A 19,203-nucleotide genomic window follows, 5' to 3' on the forward strand; every position below is an offset into this window, starting at 1 on the left:
CTCCAAAATCGCCTCGCACTCCGAAAATGGAGATGAATTCCATCGCACTTCACAATCGTTTTGGTAGTTTATCCGACGATGAGTGCATGGAGGACCGCAACACGGTGGCCTAGTGGTAAGGCGTCCGCCCAGTGAGCGGGAGGTCGTGGGTTCGAACGCCGGCCGGGTCATACCTAAGACTTTAAAATTGGCAATCTAGTGGCTGCTCTGCCTGGCGTCTGGCATTATGGGTTTAGTGCTAGGACTGGTTGGTCCGGTGTCAGAATAATGTGACTGGGTGAGACATGAAGCCTGTGCTGCGTGGCGCACGTTAAATGTCAAAGCAGCACCGCCCTGATATAACCCTTCGTGGTGGACTGGGCGTTAAGCAAACAAACAAACAAACAAAGTGCATGGAGGCAGAAACTTCTAAAAACTAAACAAACATAGCCAATTTTATTCAATGGAATTGTAGAGGGGTCCAAGCTAACTATGAAGAACTATGCCTACTTTTACACAAATTTCATCCTGTTGCTACAGCATTACAGGAAACAATGCTGAAGACAAACAAAGATTTTAATATATCTGGATACAATGTTTTCCGAAACAATTCAGACCATAACACGTCTGGGGGAGTTGCTCTTTTAATCAAGAAAAGTGTACTTTGTAGTGAGATCAACCTATGTACAAACATTCAAGCCGTTGCAGCACGAGTGATATTAGATAAAACCATCACTCTCTGCAGTGTATATCAGTCACCATCCAAATGTTACACAAAGCACGACCTTGAAAATTTAATTGATCAGCTTCCAGCTCCCTTTGTTTTAATGGGAGATTTTAACGCTCATTCCCCTCTGTGGGGCAGCAACTCTCTGAGTACGAGAGGACGAATCCTAGAAGATTTTGTAGACAATCGTAATCTATGCGTTTTAAACGATGGAGTACCAACATATCTCCATCCACCAACAGGATGCAAGTCCATACTAGATCTAGTTATCTGGGACACCTCTCTTGTTCTAGACTTTGAATTTAAAGTCTATGATGACACATGTGGTAGCGACCATTTCCCTATCTTGTTGTCTCAAATAGATGGACTGGAAGAAGCTTCCCCCCAGAGATGGAACCTGAACAAGGCAAACTGGCTGTCTTTTACTGCCAAATGTTCTGTCCAACTCACAGAAGACACTGTCTTTGATGGAAGTGATGACCCATCTGGCATCATCTATATTTACAAACACTCTACAAGACATTGCCACTGAGTACATCCCAAAAACATCTTCAAACAACCGCATTAAAGTGCCATGGTTTAATAAAGAATGCCAAGAAGCCCGATCCGAACGAAAGAAAAGCCTACACAGGTTCTACAGAGATGCCCGACCCTTGGCAAGAAGTTGACTTTCTTCCGATTTCGCGCTAAGAGTCGCACTGTCATAAAACATTCTAAAAGAACATCCTGGAGGTCTTTTTGCTCCAACTTAAAACTCTAAGGTAGCCTCAAGTAAAGTTTGGAATGCTATTCGTAAAATCAAGGGGAAAAAAGGATCTGCATCAATTAACCACCTTGTGGTAAATGGATCCCTTATAACCCAAAATAATGAAGTAGCAAATGTTCTGGCTTCAACAATAGAGAAAAACTCATCAATAGAAAATTACTGCACCGATTTTCAAAAAATCAAAGCCACCCAAGAACGTAAACCCATAAACTTCTCATCCCAGAATGAGGAGAACTACAACAAGTTGTTCAGTTTAACTGAACTCAAACAAGCCTTACAAAAATGCAACAACTCGGCAACGGGTCTGGACGGAATACATTATCAGTTCCTCACACACCTACCAGAAAGTTGTCTTCTGGGCTGAGGTGCACGAAGATCGAAGCGGGTGACAACCATTGGGTGGTAACTTGGTGAGAGTTGTCACCTTCTTGGGGGCTAACCGACTTGGGTCTCTCCCTCCCACTTGGTCGCGGTGCACGAAGCCGTCTCGGTCATTTACCCTACTGTGTCGGAGGTTATAAATAGATTCGGGAAAGTGACTTCAGTGGCCTTAGTGCGCATGCGCTGATCATGGTGTTTACCGTGGAGCCATCGGGAATCCAAGGGAAATAAAAGAAAACTTGACTATAATTATCAGAAAAGGGACGGGCAGTGACCAAAAATAAATGATACAACATTTGTAAATGTGGATAAGCACTGAGGCGAAAAACTAACGTGTGTCTGTTTTTGAGCGCTTTTAGGGCACATCAATTAGGGTTGGGGTTGGGTGAAGAGGGAGATGCAAAAAAAAACCCAAAACTACTGTGAATTTTGGTTATTTTTATCAAAATTCTGTTTGTTTTATAAAGTTATATCTGAGGTTTCACAGATTTTCAATGTGCACCGATACACTGGCCTCGAATGAATCCCTCGGTAATGCTTTTAGGTCTACGACCGAACCAAAATCATCCTGTTTCTTAATGTTTTGAGCAATGGGTCTTTTTACATTTAGTCAAGTTTTGACTAAATGTTTTAACGTAGAGGGGGGAATCGAGACGAGGGTTGTGGTGTATGTGTGTGTGTGTGTGTGTCTGTCTGTCTGTCTGTCTGTCTGTGTGTGTGTGTAGAGCGATTCAGACCAAACTACTGGACCGATCTTTATGAAATTTGACATGATAGTTCCTGGGAATGATATCCCCGGACGTTTTTTTCTTTTTTTCCATAAATACCTTTGATGACGTCATATCCGGCTTTTTGTGAAAGTTGAGGCGGCACTGTCACACCCTCATTTTTCAATCAAATTGATTGAAATTTTGGCCCAGCAATCTTCGACGAAGGCCGGATTTCGGTATTGCATTTCAGCTTGGTGGCTTAAAAATTAATTAATGACTTTGGTCATTAAAAATCTGAAAATTGTAAAAAAAAAATTAAAAAATTAACGATCCAAATTTACGTTTATCTTATTTTTCATCTTTTTCTGATTCCAAAAACATATAAATATGTTATATTCGGATTAAAAACAAGCTCTGAAAATTAAAAATATAAAAATTATTATTAAAATAAAATTTCCGAAATCGATTTAAAATCATCTTATTCCTTGTGGGTTCCTGATTCCAAAAACATATAGATGTAATATGTTTGAATTAAAAACACGCTCAGAAAGTTAAAAAGAATAGAGATAAAGAAAAGCGTGCTATCCTTCTCAGCACAACTACTACCCCGCTCTTCTTGTCAATTTCACTTCCTGTGCATCGAGCGGCGGACATTACGATGCTTGAGTAGATCTGTGATAGTCTGTTAATACTGTTGTTTTAAACTGTCTAGATCATGATTATATAATTTTATGTGATGATCTGACTAAATGATAATAATTACATGTACTACTTACTTTTAAATGGATTATAAATTTTAGGTATTGTTCTAGTATTCACTAATGTTGTATGATATTACTGGCACCCCTTTTAAACTGATATGGTTTTTACGTTTACAAGGCGACGATGTGAATTTGTGATGTAGATATGTGGCTGGTTATGTGTGAGAATGTAAATAATTGTGTGTGTGTGTGTGTGTGTGTGTGTGTGTGTGTGTGTGTGTGTGTGTGTGTGTGTGTGTGTGTGTGTGTGAGTTGTGTCTGTGTGTGCATGACAGTGTAATGTACGTATGTATGCATGCATGGTGATGTGTGTCTGCATATGTGTCTGGTTGGTTTTTATTTTATTTTTACCGTGCCGTGCCAAGATGAAATCCTTTTGCAAAATTGGTGAATAAATATCTTGTATCTTGTATCTTGTATCTACGAGTATACGCTCTTGCTGTAAAAATGCAGTGAGTTCAGTTTCATTCTGTTAGTTCGACAGCTTGACTAAATGTTGTAATTTCGCCTTACGCGACTTGTTTTTCTTTACATTTTAATTCAGCTTCATTCTACTCAGAAGAAATTCTTTCAATGTGATGACAAAAACATTAGATAGACGTTTGCTCGGAGAACGTTTGTCAACACAGCAACATTTAAAACAAGTCGCGTAAGGCGAAAATACAATATTTAGTCAAGTAGCTGTCGAACTCACAGAATGAAACTGAACGCAATGCCATTTTACTCGTAGCATCGTCAGGCCACCGCTCATGGCAAAGGCAGTGAAATTGACAAGAAGAGCGGGGTAGTAGTTGCGCTAAGAAGGATAGCACGCTTTTCTGTACCTCTCTTTGTTTTAACTTTCTGAGCGTGTTTTTAATCCAAACATATCATATCTATATGTTTTTGGAATCAGGAACCGACAAGGAATAAGATGAAAGTGTTTTTAAATTGATTTGGACAATTTAATTTTGATAATAATTTTTATATATTTAATTTTCAGAGCTTGTTTTTAATCCGAATATAACATATTTATATGTTTTTGGAATCAGCAAATGATGGAGAATAAGATAAACGTAAATTTGGATCGTTTTATAAATTTTTATTTTTTTTTACAATTTTCCGATTTTTAATGACCAAAGTCATTAATCAATTTTTAAGCCACCAAGCTGAAATGCAATACCGAACCCCGGGCTTCGTCGAAGATTACTTGACCAAAATTTGAACCAATTTGGTTGAAAAATGAGGGCGTGACAGTGCCGCCTCAACTTTCACGAAAAGCCGGATATGACGTCATCAAAGACATTTATCAAAAAAATGAAAAAAACGTTCGGGGATTTCATACCCAGGAACTCTCATGTCAAATTTCATAAAGATCGGTCCAGTAGTTTAGTCTGAATCGCTCTACACACACACACACACACACACACGCACGCACGCACACACGCACGCACATACACCACGACCCTCGTTTCGATTCCCCCTCGATGTTAAAATATTTAGTCAAAACTTGACTAAATATAAAAAAAAAGGAGGACGATATAGATTGTTAAATAAAAGGATCTGTGCTTTAGCATTCTGTCTCATCGTCATTGTTAACTGTTGCACTTCACGCACACACACACACACACACACACACACACACACACACACACACTTTTGCTCCAGTTACAATCATGTACTTCGTAAGGCTTTATTCAAGTTTGTCTCTTGTTCTTAAACATCCGAATTCAAAGCACACGTCTGAGCTGAGAATATATACATGAATGTCTGCCGCCATTCAATGTGAAATAATGTTGATTTGTGATCCAAACACTTCCGAAAAATGCTGGTTCGTGTGTCTTTAGTCAACCGGCGCCGCATCATCACAACTCCACCCCTGCCTGCCTGCAAAAATACAAACATAGATGGTGACACACACAAAATTCAACCCAATTTTTTGTTTTTATAATTTCTACATCCGTTGATCGAATTAGTTATCATTTGGTGTTTATTAACTACAGCTTATGCATGACGAAGGTCAACAAAGTTGTGAGTTTACATGTTAAATGGAGGGGTACTTTGGAACACTTTTGAAAGAAGCTAAAAAATCGGACCATGAAACCTACAAACAGGAAACTTCGTGGAATGGTGATGAACAAAGTGAAATTCATGCACAACAACCATGAAGATATTCGCCGAACACGATTGACTGGAAAAATGACCCCTTCATGTTAGAGTCACACTTGCGCAAAATTAACCGATGACAGGAACGCAATCCTCTATGGGGATGCCCCCCTGCCTGTAATGGCTGTACTCAAGTCACTGATTGTCTAAGGTTGTTTATGGTATACTACGTCCTTCAAATAACCCCAAAAATATCAATCTTGAAGAATTAAATCGGGTTCGTTAGTCTACCGCTCCATTTTAAACCTCGAACTGTTGAGTCCATCCCCGAATTTGGATTCTTTTTCGAAAGACAACCAAAGTCAGACCATTTCACCTACAAAATAGCATCTTTCGGGACTAGTCATGTCGAAGCTGAAATTAAAGCTGAAGAAAAGCTCCCTCGACCCCAACGTACTTAAGAACTACAGGCCCATCTCAAACCTTCCCTTTCTTTCTAAAATCCTAGAGAAGATAGTCCTAGACCAGCTCTCCTCCCACCTCTCTGCCAACAACCTCCTCACTCCGCACCAGTCAGCCTACCGCACGGACCATAGCACAGAGACCGCAGTCCTTAGTATCCTCAACAACATTTTGACTTCCTTAGACGATAACAAAATTTCCCTGCTCCTCCTGTTAGACCTTTCGGCCGCTTTCGATACAATTGATCATGAAATCCTGCTGTCCCGCCTTGAGCACACTTTCGGCATCCAAAATTCAGTTCTAAATTGGTTCAGATCCTATCTCTCAGACAGAACAAATTTTGTAATTGTAAACGACGTCCCATCCCAGGAAACCTCCCTCCTTTTTGGCGTTCCCCAGGGCTCTGTGCTCGGGCCCGTGCTGTTCATCATGTACACCTCCCCTCTGACTGACCTCATCGACAGACATTCCGTTTCCCACGAAATGTTTGCTGACGACACTCAGCTTCAGAACTCAGCGACTCCCTCAGAATACGCCCAGATGACCACCTCCCTTCAGTCTTGCATTGCTGACGTTGAACTCTGGATGTCCACTAACAAGCTTAGACTTAACTGTGACAAAACAGAAGCCATTCGTTTCACCAAATCCTCCCTCTCCTCCTCTCTCTCTCTCCCTCCTTCTATCACTTTGGGCAGCAGCACTATTGAATTCTCAGACTCCGTCCGTGATCTTGGCATCTTTCTTGATAGCGATCTCTCCATGAAACACCATGTTATGAAAGTCTGTCAGTCCGCTTACATCGAGCTTAAGAGAATAGGTTCTATCCGCCCATACCTTACCGAAGATGCCACCAAGACCCTTGTTTCCTCCTACATTCTTTCTCGATTAGACTACGGAAATTCTGTTCTCATTGGCTGTCCTCAGTCTGTCATCCATCCTTTGCAGCGCGTTCAAAATTCTGCAGCCCGGCTTGTCTGCAAAGCCCCTCGGTCCCAGTCCTGTTCCCCCTTGCTAAAGAAACTTCATTGGCTCCCTGTAGAGCTGAGAATCCAATATAAGTGCTGCTGTATCTGCTACAAAATAATATCTGGCTCAGCCCCATCCTACCTGTCTGACCTGTTCACACTCTATACACCCTCACGATCCCTCCGCTCCTCTGTAGACACTAGAATATTCCGTCTATCTTCTTTTAGTCGCAAACAGCACGGCCAGAGAGCCTTCTCCCACTCTGCTGCCGTTGCGTGGAACTCTCTCCCTTACTCTATCCGACACTGCCAAACATTCTGTTCCTTCAAATCAAACCTTAAAACACACTTCTTCACCCAGTATTTTGATTAATTTTATTTCAACATGGTGCATTTTTGAATTAGGTGTTTGAATGTTTGAATGTTTTGCCTGTGTTAGTATGCTTGCAGATTGTATCGATGTAGTGTTTGAGTTTCGTTGTTCACTTGTGTGCTGAATGCTGCTGCACATGCTTTTGCTTTGCTTTGTATGTATTATGCATGTTTGTCATTGTAAAGCGCTTTGAGAATGTAAAGCGCTCTATAAATCTCCCATATTATTATTATTATTAATGTACACCAAGTATGAAGTATACGAAATACCCTTACTTTCTTGCAGACACCTCAGTTAGCTATCATGCATGCAACTGACTCAAGAAGTCTCACTGGGGAGTTGGAAACTGTGTCGTCTTCAGCCGATTAATACATTACAATATATCAGTAAACACACACACACACACACACACACACACACACACACACACACACTGAATTACAGTCAGCATTGCAAAAAATAAAGATGAATTTTCTTATGCATAATACCAAAGAAGGCAAATTAGTCTGATTTTTGAATTTAAACGAATGATGCAAACAGCGCTACATACCTTGTTCATATCCTGTTCTGCAATGTGGGCTGGCGTATATATTTAATTAGCCCATTGTACATATCCTAGCGGTAAAAACTGTAAGAGATCAAAATCAGATAGCATTAGGAAAATGATACCGCTTGCAGAAACAAAACACAAGAATGCATACTTCTTTCATTTTAGCCAGTCTGAAAAATGCATGTTCGCCAGTGTAAAAACTTACATGACATTTCCACGAACAGCTTCTGTACAAAAGTATGCCCTTGCATTGGGAACTTCGTGGGACTCGAGAAAGGAAAAAAAATAATAGCTTAGAAACTATTCGGTGTTGTGTTGTTATCCTGCAATTGAATAGATGAAAAATCCATGCGTCCTTAAAAGGCACAGTCCTTTCCATGCAAACGATTTGGCTCAACCCAAACCTGGCGATGCTTTTACGTAGAATAAGACTTCCCCTTTCCCAAGACACATGACAAAATTCAACAGCCTGAATCAGTGAATGCTTTGTGTGCACAACAAATTGTTATCCTTTAATTTTTTTGCGAATTCACTTCATTAACAAAAAACTTGTAACAAAAAAAACAAATTCACCAAATTCCAGCTGAGCAGAACTGCTTTCACAATAAGGACTGGGCCTTTAAAGGTACGTTCCTCATCATATTACCCAGTATATCAGACCTGCAATTGTCATGTTTGTCTAGGTTTTTACATGGAAAAAATAAAACTTTATTTTAACATGGGCACATACGTCTGACTTCTTTTGGTGGAGATTGGAGGATGTGCGATTCATTTCCTACTAGGCACTTGTGTCAACATGTGAAATTCATTAAGCGAAATGTTTTCACTATACACAGAACATAACCAGGCTATCAAATGTGTGGTATATGTTCAAGTCAGAATGATGCCCTCATTTTTTTTAATTAAATTTTGAGAGATCTGTGATGTCTGACATTTTGGTTCAAAATGTAAGGAATTTATACTTAAGCTCTAATGAGTAGAATTTGTCTTGTCAACAACCAAAAGCATATTCCTTCCTCTACATGCAAGACTTTCTTTTATCTGTGCATCTTCATTTAGTACAGCAAACAAACAAAAACATCACACTCTGCATAGCGAAACAACTTGCAAAAAAACCCTCACAATCTTTATTGGAAGAAAGCCCCTGACTGTTGCAATGTTTTATGCATTAAAAACCCCACTGAAACTGTGTGTTTGAATTCTTCAGTTTGATCAGCTATATGTGTTTAAAAAGTTACCTTGATCATTCTGACATGCTGTGGCTCAAATCACATCTCAGACAATGTTGTAGACTCCATAGATCTATAGACGTTGAGGCGCATGGAAGAACTGCATTCTGTGGAAACACAAAAAAATATACACAGAGGAAGAACAAGTCACAACAACTTTTAGCAGCAGCAACAGCATATATGATTTTATTAGTGTGGTGTTCGTGATCTAATGAGTTGGGGGGGGGGGGGGGATGTGAGAAGGTTAGTTGGGGAACCGGGGGAGGTTTGATATTAGTCAGCATTGTCATTTAAATGTAATGACTGGTACAATGTTTAATATATATGGAAGACAACAACACTGCAATGTATAATGTGAACCAACTTCTGCATGACAAAGATCAGGTAAAAAAAAAAGTTACCTGTTTCATTCTGGAAACCTTTTGGTCCCATCACATCTCAGGCGTAAACTATATGGACACATACTGTAGTGATTAAAACAAAAACCAGCATGTTAATGGACAAAACGAATTATGTGGATAGGAAAAACAGTAAGAAGAACAGGCGCAGCAAAAAAGTCAATAATCTTACTCCAAATAACACTATCACAAATTCAGTAACTGAACCCCAGTTAAGTGTTAGTGATTCAAATGACTGAAATTAAAACAGGGAGAGAGAGATTGTGAATATATTTGTTTGTGTGTGTGTGTGTGTGTGTGTGTGTGTGTGTGTGTGTGTGTGTGTGTGTGTGTGTGTGTGTGTGTGTGTGTGTGTACAGGGTAAATGCAGAGCCATTGATTGGAAACAAAAACTTGTTACTGTTAAATATCAACAGTTATACAACATAAGAGGCAATGGAAAAGTTGGACATGGATATGAAAATATATGTTGCAGGTGGAAGAGGGGAGGGGGAGAGGGTCTTTGTTGCTTGCAGTTAATAAGCAACTAAGGCCATGCAGCTGTTGTTCTGGATGTAACCTTGTAATGTTTAAGCAAACATATTTGTGGATCATCTTCTGCATTTAGATCTGTTTGAGTATTTGCAAAGTTACCTTGACCATTGTGGCATCCTCTTGATCCCATCACATCTGAGACTATGGCCTGTAGACTCCATGGTCAGTCGCTGGAGTGATAACAAGGTCATTCTGAAAAATTGATGATAATTATGCAGAGAGGGGGCAAGGATAGGGGGGTGGGGGCAGGGTTGAAGGTTGGTAACAGTGCTAGTTGGACATGAGAGTGTTATGGGGTGAGGATGGTGCTGATATTAATAAGCATAATCAGTTAAAGCTCACAACTATCTTGATCTTCACAGACATGAATTGCATAACGAAACCACTAGCATGTACCTTTATTTTTGCCCTCGAGTTATAGGTGGAAGGAAATGTTGAGTGGTAAACACAAGTTTATTGATCACTGGGTCAGCCTGCGGGCAGTCCCCTTTGATCTGCAGATTGCATCAGCATAAACAAACACAACGTCATCATCGTAAACAGCCTGAATGGCCAATCATGAATCTAAGAATACAAACACTGGATCTAATTTGAGAGTCTGCTAACGAGTCAGTTTGAAAATTCAATGAAAATCTGGCAGTCAATGAAGCAGATGTGAACAGCTCAGATCATGGGTCAATAAAGTGTTACACAGATGGTCAAAATTAAAGTACAAGATATTGCACTGGAAGTGGTACTACACTGTTGCTTAGTGTCTGTATGAAGCTACAAGGTGAAAATAGAAAAAGAAAAACACGATTCTTGACTTTGATGGGCTTTTTCTGCTCGTAAACACACATTCTTCTGCTCATCACAGCATGCCCCATTATTGAGTTTAAAACACCAATTAAATTTGTTTTGAATAAAACTCACAATTTTACAATAAGAATTTAGAGACCTGAATCAATTAGGTATATCATACTTAGTTTGACTTTTGCAAAACTAAGTAATTACACATTTAATTGAATCAGTCAGACAGACGGAGACATAGAGAGACAGACAAAGGGCAAACACAAATCTGAGAAGAAACCCCTTTAAAAATGTTACCATGTTTGAAATGAAACATCGCAAGGTGAAGCCATAATTCATCACCTTTCAGTATGACGTCATGAGCGTGTTCCACTTCCACACTTGAAATGACGTGCTTTTGGAGCTTGGAAGTATAATTTCCATTCAACGATCCGAGTTTGTTAAGTTTGAGCATATTTTCAACGTCAAACACCATGAAACTATATATATTTGGAATCAGAAAATAATAAGGAATAGATAGAAGTTGTTTTTAAGTGTCTTTTTTCATAAATAAAGATAGTGGTTATTTATCGGTTTTCTTCATTTTTAAGCATAATTATCAATACAAAACAACAAAACTATATAGTTTTAGATACAGGACGCAATAGAGAATACACCAATATAAATTTTCTGTTTCAAATATTAGTTTTTAAAAATGTAAAAAAATGACATTTCGAACAAACATTTCAATAACAAAACTTTAAATGACCAAGCTGAAATGCAATCCCATAATCCGGCCTAGATCTGAGATTGTGTGATAAGAAATTCGATCAAATTGATGAAAAACTGTAACTGTGAAAGTGCTGCCTCGACCTTTTGGCAAACGGTAAAATATGACGTCATCAAACTGTCCTATCAATAAACGGAAAAACCTTCTATGAGAAAATCCAGTCAAAAATATCCATATCAAATTTCATAAAGATCCACTCAGTAGTTTTTGAGATATGATCTGCAGTGTGAAAAAAAAACAATCTCACGCCCATAACGCAAACTCATTTGGTCGTGTTCTGCCGATACTATAATGTTTTTCTTTCCTAAAACACACTATAATAGTAGCCCTTCCCAATGTCTATGCTAAAACTGACTTGTCTGTGTTGTCAATGATTTTGCTACAGTGTGAGAACAAAAAGTATAAAAATCTCACGCCCATAACGCTGTGACACGAAAACTCATTTGGTCGTGTTCTGCCCATACTATAATGTTTTTCTTTCTTAAAACACACTATAATAGTAGCCCTTCCCAAATGCAATGCTAAAAAATGACTGGTCTGTGTTGTCAATGATTTTCTGCGAGAATGCGATCTATCTGGTTGTCGCAAAGACCGTGTGACACGAAAGTTATGAGCAGAAGACAAATCTGCTGAGTGCAATTACGTTTCAGAAGAGAGTTGGTTAAAACAGTTTATCACTCAGACACGCAAAGGAACACTATAACTTTATAATTCAGGCCATATTTGCTTTCCTTTGTCATGTATGAAAGTACTGGCATGGTTGAAGAAAGTGACCTGTCGCTGTGCAACAAATTTGTCGCCATTTTCCGCCGTGTTTTGTAAATAAAACGTGTTTACTACCCACACATACAAAACGATGTTGTTGGTTCTTTTTATTTTCGCATTGTTTGATTCATGCTTAGCCGTTTAGTATGCTTTGTTTTCTTCTCAATTCAATGGATGGCTATAAAATAAGCATTTAAATGTGAAGGTGTTAAAATTACCCATGATCTGAGCTGTTCACAGATATAGATCTGGCCTTGCGCTTGTGTTTGCAAGCAGATACATGTTTGAACATCCCTTATCTTAACGTTATCATTCAACAGATTGATATTTTGCCTGACGATTTCCTGCCGATGAGCTAAACAAACAATGAAAATCACAGAAGTGGCAAGATTTTGAAGACGAAATTCAGTCATGTATACAAACAAACTCAACAGAAAGAATCTAGCTAACTACTGTGCAGCTTTCGACAAAATCAACGCATTTGGGAAGTTAAGAGTAGAAATAATTAGTATTTAGTGTAGGAGGAGGGTTGGGGGTGGGTAGGGAGGGGGTGGGTATGGTTTACTTTGAGCAGGTCGGTTTCAGTTTTAATAAACAATTTTAGAGAATTGTGTATCTTATATTTGAGTCTTTCGTGTTTTAGACATTGATGCATTTAATAGTTTTAACGAGTTGCCTTTTGTTTTATCATTCTGGTGTTTATCTAGCTGTGCTGTGTATCTTATAAGAAGTTCTTAAAAGTTCGAAGTTATTTTAGCATATAGGTTTGTTGTTTTTTTATGGTCTTAACAGTTAAGTAGAGGTTACATGCCGAGTCTCAGTGATTATCAAAAATAATGGTCGAAGTTAGCGGATCATGAAAAATGCGAGCTTCAGCGAGCTTTTTCATGACCGCGAACTGAGACCATTATTTTTGATAATCACTGAGACGAGGTATGTAACCTCTTTATCCCTCCTTTCTTCAGTTATTCAAAGAAAAGAGGAGTTTTTGTGCGAAAGTTTGATCGAATCATATTCACCCAACCAGTCTACCTGCGCAGGCTATCGATTAATGCGCGGTTGTATAGTTCCGTGCAAATCATTCAATTTTGTTAACACTTCTTGTCAGTTTCCATGTTTTGAACTAAAATCAAGTACACAGTTATGTTGTCATTCTGCTGTGGCGGTAAAGGCAGATAGTGTGTGTTCTGTTCATGTTTTGGTATCGCTCAGAAAATGTTCTTTCCTCGAATGTGACTAGCAGACGAAGTTTTACACCCGTGTTCCAACGTTAAAAACTGTATGAAGTTAAGTTTTCTGGGGCAAAATAGTGTATGAAACCGCTGCATGTTCTTTAAGTTGATTAAATGTTTGCAATTGATTGCGTATGATCTGTTTATAAAATGAAATATTGTTGAAAACTGACCGTCGGATTGCAGTCTTGTCGATGAAGCCGAAATCTGGAAGGGGAACTACTCGTGTCGCTAGACAAAGTATGAGAGTTACTTTTCCTTGGAATCTTGCTAGCGATAAACGATTGTGCACGGCAGATCTGAATTCAGAAAACAACCAAACTCATGGATTTTATATTGAGATTCATGTGTTCAAGCCTGTAGTTGCTGGTTTAAATGCGGTATGGTTGTATTGTTTGCTCCAGAAATGTATATTTTGTACTTTAGAGTGTTCTGAACTTTTGAGTCTCAAAAAGTAGATCCACAATGTGTACAGTCTCTACCCATGAGCTATCGAGGATTCAGGCCCGTTGTTGGGTAAGTGATTTTGGTTGTTGGGTAAGTTACCGAAAAATAACTAGCCCTACAAGTTTACAGAGAGAAAGAAGCAGAGGGGGGGATAAACATGTATTACGTTATCATTAAGATTCATGCTTTGTTAGCACTAAGCAGTTGTTTTAATCAGTCTGGTTTTCTCTTGTTTTCATCTTATGAACATTCTAAATGTTAGACTAACTTATTGTCTTGTACAGAATAACAACTGTGTGAATGGTGCTATACTGAATGAAAGAGTGTGACATGAAGTTCTTGTACATCATTGTAAAGAGTGTGAATGACGTTTTAGTTTAGATGTCAAGCGCTTAGAGCAAGCCTTTTTAACGAAAGTTTTTGATTTAGCGCTATATAAATGTTCTTCTTCTTATTATTATTATTATTATGCCTTAGTCATTCCTGCTTTGATTCCAATAATTCTACATGATCGTAATGCACAAAAAATACGAAAACGAGCTGATCGAAATGAGTAACACTGCCTCACCTGCTATGATTGTACTGTGAAAGCGAAGGTCGTCTGCGATTCGAGATTTCAAAGTCGAACAGCGGCGTTTCTGCACTCTCAGCAGTTATCTTGCTTGGAAATGTGAAAAGCATGACTTGAAATCGAACGGAAGGCACCATTCTACCTTTTCGTTTGGGCGTTGTTTTTGTAAAATCTCCGAAAATGTCATTTCGAAAAAGGCGGTCGCCATTTTTTTTGGTGCCAACTTCTTTGAGTGGGGCTGCTAGCTAGCTGGTCCAAACGGGAGCCTCCCATTCGGTACGCAACCCTGGGAAAAAAGCTTCGTGCACCCCGACCGGGAAGGAGCGGACCGACTTGGGCAGATCTCCCATTGGTTGTCACCCACTTTTGCTTCGTGCACCTCAGCCTGTGTAAAACCATGGAGAGATTGGTCAACGCTAGGATTGGTGTGGAACCTAGAAAAACAAAACCTCTTGAGTGAAGTGCAATATGTGGCTTCCGAAAGGGACGCAGCAACAGTGATCATTTGGTACGTTTTGAGACCTTCGTTCGAGAGGCCTTTGCGAGATCTGAACATGTACTAGCTATATTTTTCGACCTCAAAAAGGCTTACGACACGACTTGGAAACATGGTATTTTAGCTGATCTGCATGAAATGGGTTTTTGAGGACGTCTCCCTGTTTTTGTGGAAGGATTTCTAAGTAATCGATTTTTTACAGTACGGGTGGGTTCCAATCTATCGGAATTCTGTCAACAAGAGATGGGTGTTCCTCAAGGAAGCATTTTCTCACCCATGTTGTTCAACATCAAAATCAATAACATATAGTAAAGGCAGTACTGAAAGGATCCGAGTCATCCCTGTTTGTTGATGACTTTGCACTTTGTGTGCGTGGCAAATCCCTACACAGAGTGGAAAGACAGCTTCAATTATGTATAAACAAGGTGCAAAAATGGGTAACAGAACGGTTTTAAATTTTCCACCAGCAAAACTGTCTGTATGCATCTTTGCAAGCAAAGGGGAGTCATGCCAGAACCCTCTCTTGTCCTGAATGGTAATCCTGTCAAGGCCGTCGAAGAATTTAAATTCCTAGGACTGATCCTTGACCGCCGACTAACATTCCTTAAACATATCCAGTACCTGAGGACGTCATGTCTGAAAGCTCTGGATGTATTGAAAGTGGTCGCTCATACGGACTGGGGTGCTGACCGCACAGTCCTACTCAGACTTTACCGTGCTTTAATCCGATCCAAGTTGGACTATGGTTGTGTCGTCTATTGTGGAGCCGCAAAATCCAACCTAAGGCTTTTAGACACAATACACCACCAGGGTATACGTCTTTGTCTGGGAGCTTTCAGGACGTCTCCAGTACGGTCCTTATATGTTGAGGCCAAAGAACCCTCTCTGAGGCTGCGACGCCTGAAACTCACCCTAAATTATGTGTTGAAACTAAAAGCTATGCCTACAATGCTCTGAATTTGTTTAAAGTCACCCAAATGATCGAGCTCCTCTGTCTTCTCGGATTCAGCCACATCTGGCTGAGTCCGAGATAAAACTCGATCATGTTAGTGAAAACAGATGGACAAAAACACCACCATGGACATTGCCAGATCCAGTTGTGCGACTAGGTCTGACAAGGTTAAAGAAGTCAGAGACAAATGGTTTGATTTTTAAACAGTATTTTAGCCAGTTCTGTTCCGAATTTCCTTCCCACCAACGAATATACACTGATAGGTCCAAAGCTGAAAATAAAGTGGCTTCAGCCTCTGTCACAGGTCCTAAACTAGATAGGGCTTTTTAGGCCCGTCTTCCAGATGACAGTTCTGTATTCTCTGCAGAGTTGAAAGCCTTACAAGCTCTAAAACGGGTGTATCAGTCAAAAAAGAAAGACTTCCTGATTCTTTCGGATTCCCTATCGGCTCTAACAGCTGTGAAGGGAATTCAGCTAGATCACCCACTGTTGGTCGAAATCCAAGAGCTACATGCATCTCTGATTGAAGAAGGCAATAGGATTGTGTTTGCATGGGTGCCGTCCCATGTTGGAATTAGAGGCAACTCTGCGCGCCAGCAAAATTATGCGCAGCGAATGCGTCTCGCAGTCGCCAAATAATGAGTTTCAACTGCGAAAAACGCACTCGATACGCGCGCGTTTTTGCAAATCGAAATCAGTGCATGACAAATTCGTTTTCCCTCAGATAACGAAGACCATACGCGCCCCCAGCGCACACTTATGCAACATGAAGACTAAGTATGCACTCTCACGCAGACGTCACGATTGCTTTTCGCACTCACGCAGGTGACACAACTACTTTACGCACTCTCCACGCAGATGTTACAATTGCTTTACGCACTCTCCACGCAGATGTCACGATTGTTTTACGCACTCCCACGAAGTTGACACGACTACTTTACGCACTCTCACAACTACTTTACCCAATCTCACGCAGTCGACACCTCCACTTTACGAAATCTCACGCAGGCCACAAAATTGCTTTACACACTCACGCAGACGACACGATCACTTTACGCACATCACACAATAATTGTAATGCATTCGAAGAGCACAGTCTCTTACTTAAACAAACATAATAATTTGCAGTCCATAACATTTTATTAATGAAAACATAGGTCAAGTGTTCATTTGATCAAAAATAATATTAACCCTAACGAACTTTCCAAAAATTGAAAAAAATATTGTATAAAAATGAAGGACATTTGACCCTGACATATGGCTGTGAACCTTAGGCACATATTTAAGCATGAACAAGCAACTCAGTCAACGTGGAAAATACCCAATACAAAAAATAAAGCTTCAATTTTCAACATTATCAAATAGGCTTCAAGATGACCAAAAGAAAGGATATCTAGAACAAAACTGATAAAAAGCAGTCCAGCACATGCAGTGCAGATTGAATTGCACCCGTAGAAGGCCAATGTGTAAAAAAAAGCTTTTGCTCATGTGTAATAAATATCAGAAACATAACCCCTGCTGTACTTAAACAAAAATGTTTGATGTGAAGCAGATCAACACTTACCGTAGTTTGGATTTTTGACCGGAATGGGTTTTTTATTTTCTGTTGCTGATTTTGGGGTTTTTACCACTATTTTTTGTTGCAGCATAAGCTTAATTTTTTTTTAAACCATCAAATAGCACAAAAATTGCACACATAAAAAAATCTAATATAAGTGCACTGATGAAAATCACTTGTCAAAGGCAAATTTTTCAATGTTGTGCAACACAGGCGTGTTTTACATGTAACATCCTCTGCACAACAAATCTGCTGCAAATTCAGGCTCAGTAAACATTTACTACAACCACAAGTGAATGAGAACTGCAAGTTGGTATCCCCCTTCATTGTCTCTGTCGACGCCCATTTTTAATCGCTTGCTTCCTTTCATGCAATGGCGTTAGCGCCTTTCGGCGATTGGTCAATGCATTTTGGAGCCAGACAACAACATAATGTTGGTCACACTTGAAGTTAACGCTACTTGATACTGCTTTTTATTCTTATACAAATTAAGTGAACGGGAGAATATAGGGTCAGTAAATAACTTAACTCAAACAGTGAGATAAAGAAAATGTACAGTACACTAATGTGAACGGAGAGACTTGGACACTTTAGTCGAGTCAATACTGATACCCACGCTCAAGAACTGTAGTGTAATATATGAAGTTAAAATCAACCGTGAGATAAATTAGCTCAGTTGGTAAAGCGCCTGATCGCTTTTTCTTACATAGTTGTTCACGGGTTTGACCCTCTTCCGCTGCATTTTTTTTCCCATTACTTTAAAAAAACAAATTCGTAATTTGTAATTCTTGTGTTTTCTTCATTCCAAACGTTTTGGATGATCTAATGAATCAAAATAATCAAAAGGTTGCATGATTATTGAGTACTTCCAGCGGAGTATTTCCCAGAATTACCAATTCTATTTTTTAATAACATCGGCCTTTGTCAAATGCCCTATGGGTATCGCCGCAATCACATATAATTGTGAGATTAAGAAAACAAAACCCAAATACAAACGGAGAAAGTCTGAAACCGACGAGTCGACACACTCTCGAGAACCCAAGTGTAATGAATGTTTGCAGTTCATTTGCAGTTCAACTGTCTATGTTCATGCGTGGGAATTGTGTGCTTGGTTGGCTCAGTGGTAAACCAAATCATGAAGGCTCTTCCATGGCCTGTTGTCTCTTTCTTTTATCACAGGCCTCCAAAAACAAGTCTTGAGCGGCCGTACAGCTTCACGGAACAGCCTCTGCACGACAAAACAAAAAATAACATGAACATCAAACAACTATCATTGATTTGAGAAAAGTCTAAAGTTTATTTCCTGACGCCTGTAAGCTTGGTAAAAAAAACATACAGACACACAAACTTGCATACACACCATACGCTTTTACAACTCACCAACTATATACTTGAGTGAGGAAATTACAACACATTGTAATCCTTGTAGAAGAGAAGTAAAAAAATACCTACCCTAATATTTGTTTTAAAGTTACCTTTACTATGACTTTTTATTTGGGGGCCTTCAGAAATTCATAATACATGTACTATGACATGCAGACGCATATGTGACGACTTTATACCGTTTGCTAACATCCTTATTTCGTATGTAGTCGAAAATCCATGACACTGACAAATGAGCTCAGGAACTTGGCTTCTAGCAATTTAACGTGAAGTGTAAAAGCTTTGACAACTATCATTCACATGGCAAATTTAAAATTGATT

At 39.4% G+C, this 19,203-nt stretch overlaps 1 protein-coding gene and 1 long non-coding RNA gene across 4 annotated transcripts in view; one reads left to right on the forward strand and one right to left on the reverse strand.

Annotated features, from left to right (window-relative positions):
- The window catches only part of LOC138955403 (calcium/calmodulin-dependent protein kinase type II delta chain-like), a 396,239-nt gene that overhangs the window by 276,777 nt on the left and 100,259 nt on the right, over positions 1–19,203 (forward strand). The window lies entirely within an intron of this gene.
- Positions 4,936–10,113, reverse strand: LOC138955566 (uncharacterized). 2 transcript variants are annotated; one of them, XR_011452277.1, is made up of 5 exons: positions 10,020–10,113; positions 9,390–9,452; positions 8,998–9,095; positions 7,760–7,837; positions 4,936–5,190 (listed from the first exon to the last, which is right to left on the reverse strand). It is a non-coding gene; the product is annotated as an uncharacterized lncRNA (long non-coding RNA). The 2 variants fall into 2 exon arrangements; XR_011452276.1 differs by lacking the exon at positions 10,020–10,113 and having other exon boundaries at positions 9,390–9,599.

This window comes from Littorina saxatilis, linkage group LG2, assembly GCF_037325665.1.
Source record: "Littorina saxatilis isolate snail1 linkage group LG2, US_GU_Lsax_2.0, whole genome shotgun sequence".
In the NCBI taxonomy this organism is placed as follows: domain Eukaryota; kingdom Metazoa; phylum Mollusca; class Gastropoda; order Littorinimorpha; family Littorinidae; genus Littorina; species Littorina saxatilis.